The sequence below is a fragment of the Cynoglossus semilaevis genome, chromosome W, assembly GCF_000523025.1.
Source record: "Cynoglossus semilaevis isolate Cse_v1.0 chromosome W, Cse_v1.0, whole genome shotgun sequence".
In the NCBI taxonomy this organism is placed as follows: Eukaryota; Metazoa; Chordata; class Actinopteri; order Pleuronectiformes; family Cynoglossidae; genus Cynoglossus; species Cynoglossus semilaevis.
Genome location: NC_024327.1, coordinates 6,822,845 through 6,826,530, shown reverse-complemented (window position 1 = coordinate 6,826,530; position 3,686 = coordinate 6,822,845).

Genomic DNA, 3,686 nt, shown 5'->3' with positions numbered 1-3,686 from the left:
ATATATAAATATATATATTATATATATATATATATATATATATATATAATATATAATATAAATATATATAACATGTTTTCCGGACTTCCACCCAGCCATTAGTGGATTTCTCATTACTGCATTATAGTAGCACTTTTTATTTTTGGAATTACAAATTTGTTAGATTTGTTTGTGTTTTATTATGTTTTTGTTTGTTCAGGAAAAAGGAATCAATACAAATTGAAACTCTGGAATAAAATATATGGAAAATTATATTTGAATTTTTTTTTTGTTTGGTCAAAAGGACCAATAAAGGGTCCAAGTTCAAAGAATTTGAATTTTTTTTTCAATTATTTATTGGTTTCGGCTTTACAGGGTTAAGTCTGGTGTTTTTGGATTATCTTTTACTTCTCTCTTACTTTGTAGGCTTTGAACCCAAAGTCTATTCCATATATTTGTCAAAAAACACTGCTAGCATCCTGGTATTTATCTGATAATAAAATAATTTTCTACCTTTATCTAAGGATAAAGGAAAAAAAAACTCTAACTTAAAGTGCTGTATTCATTCAAACCTCCATGGGCATGAGAAATGTGCAAAAACGTAACTGGAAGTGACAATGTCATATTGTTTTCATCAACTGTTGTACAATTCCGATGGCTGGGTTCCAAGAGCTTACTGACTGATGTAGGTTAGTGAGTGAGTGATTACAAAAGGATCTCGACGAGATGGGTCAGGGTCAAGGAATAATGGAGAAATTGCTGTATTGAGTGCAAACAAAGTCAAATGTCACAGGTTTCCCTGAGCCGTTCTTGGCATTTTGTGTGGATGAAAAATGGTATAATTTGCTTCCCAAAGTATGTTCATTAGTGTAATAAAGAGAATGTTTGTTTTTTGCTTTTTCTGGCAGAGATACTGCAAAAAAATCCTCTCCAGCTTATGCACACTTGGACACACACAAATGCATGGTAGCAGGCAGTGGCAGAGTGTCAGGTTTATTCTAACATATATGACGACAAAGTAACAACACAAAAGACTTGATTTTTTACTTGCAAGGTGAGAGTGCAGCTTCCTCATCAACTCCGAGTAGCCACACCCTTCCTCTGCACTTTTAATGAGTTTATAAAAGTATCAGATTACATATCATGTGATCGTGTGTGAGTATATGAATGGGTATGGAGTAAGAAGGTGGGTGTGAATGTGGGTGTGGCTGTGTCTGGTAATTTCTCCCTTCATCTTTAGCACGCTAGGTTATAATATGAGAAGCAAACATTTGCTTAAAGCGACAGTACAGCATGAAGCAATGATAATAAAGGGGAAGCCTGTTTTCATAACAAGCACTAAAGTCTTTGTTTGTCAGGGCTCCTACATGTAATTTTGCTGAGGGGAGTTGTAAATTCTGTGCATTTTTCCAAACCAATTGGTTAAACCTGACTTTTTGTTAAACTTTGACCTCAGTTCCATCTGTTAAGATTGTTGTTTTTGATCACATAAGGAGTAAGTCATCTCTGCGGGGGTTCGGATGTTAGACCACGTTTTTACTTTAGCCTACAGGAGACCAAACAAATGAACAGCCATTGAACTAGAATTCAGTATCTCACTGAACACTGACTGACCAGCAGGCAACTGGTTGTAGTAAAAAGCTGTAACAGTGTTGGTTTACTGGATAAGCACGTTTCCAGTTTCAAGTATTTGAAAGAAGTATTGGGCCGATACGATACTCGTACCGGTACTGGTGCCTCCCTACTATCCTGTTGTTCATCAGTACTTGGATCCAGTAAGTTGGATGCGTTTAGAAGTCAAGTGCTGCTCTCTAATCATATCCTTTCAGAGTGATCTTCACATGGTATTTTTCCGAGCTACTTCAACATTTGTTTTCAACTTTAAAGTCATACAAAACAGATATTATGAATAAGACAGTTTGTTGCTAAGGTAAAGGGGGTTTCCTGACTCCAGATGTTTGGCAGAACTGTCATGTGTCTTGTGATAAATGCGCTGTTTGATATTAACATCGTAGACAAATGTGACTCTTAAACCTTTAATAGTGTGAGTCTTCTCCCTGCAAACCCTTAAAAGGATTTATCCAGGACAGCAAAGAAAAGATACAAAAGGACAAGTCTGTCTTCCTTTCTTTCCCTTACTGTCTCCTTCTCTCCTGTCTGGAGTGCAGCGCAGCAGACCCTGTCCAGCAGCACAGCTGGATGGTATCATGGGAAACGCAACACATAATCTTACTTCCATTCAGGTCAGCAACGAGCCAAGATCTAGCCTTTAATTGATGTGATCTTAACATAATCAAGGACTGACGAAATAGATGAGATACTTGAGCAGATTTGTTCCTCCACCGCAGCAGCATATGTGTGTAAGGACTTTGTTGAGTTAGGCAAGGAGAATGACCTGTAAGGGACAGGAGAGAAAGATGAAGAAGAAGAAGAAAGGAACAGCTGGGGCTTGGGATGCACTCTACTGTTCTCTTTTGTATTTTTTTCAAATACAGTATGTGCTCTCATTGTTTCTGTCAACTCCCCCCCCCCCCAAAGTGAGGGATGTTGGATTTGCATTGGTCTGAATTACAGAGGAGTAGTTGGGGTGGCGGGAGAGGCGTGATGCTGTCTCCAGAGAGTGATGGTATGTGCTGGTCATCTTTTGGTCAAAACATCCGGGTGCTGTGTTCAACAAACAGAAAATACTCCGTTTTTTAAGTTTCCATAAACAGGTTGTGATTTTCCATGTTTAGACATGAGTCTGATGAAGAACACCATACTTACTGACTTAAGAAACACAGTGCAATTTTTGGTTAAGGCATGGTCCTATATGACATTTAAAGGTATAGTACACACTTTTCACAAGTCCCAGACAAGAGCAAACTTGTGGCTTTTTCATCCTTCTATTGTGGCTCCCTGTGACTTTGGAAAATAAATAATGAGTATTTAATTAAAATCCATCCATCATCGTCCACTTATCCGGGGTCGGGTCGCGGGGGCAACAGTCTGAGCAGGGACACCCAGACTTCCCTCTCCCTCGACACCTCCTCCAGCTCTTCTGGGGGGACCCCAAGGCTCTCCCAGGCCAGCCGAGCGACATAGTCACTCCAGCAAGGAGTGGAAGCAGCCAGTAGGTGGTTGATTCGTTTTTAATAGCAAAACGTCAAACAAAACAGGTCCAACAATAAAGCAAAATAAACGACTTGTCATGTCTGTCTGTTTCCGTGTTTTCCTGTTGTCTTTGTGGGGTAATCTGTGTCATCACACTCACCTGTTGGTAATTAGCTTCACTTGTGTCACCTGGTGTTCCCTGTGTATATATACCCCTCTCCCTCACTCTGTCGGGGTTGGATCATTGTGTTAGATCTTTGTGTTCGTGAGTTTCCTACTCTGTGTTTCCTCGTGTTCCAAAGAGATTTCCATGCCTGTTAGTTCTTCGTGTTTTGTTAATTTGGACTCTGTAAATAAAACTACCTGCACCAGAAAGAGTCTCACCAGTACTGCAATTGGGTCCTGCCTGCTACCTGCGATGCCCGCACGTGACAGAATGATCCAACCACGACTGGACCCAGCGTACTGGGAGGCTCTCCTGGTGGATTTCGGTGCCACGCAGCGAGAATGGGAGAGAGTGAAGGCACAGTTGAGCACTCTGCAACCTGACCACGGCTTAGCGTTCACTGCAGCAGCCTCTCCATCTGTGGGACCCGCTTTTCCCCCCCCCCCCC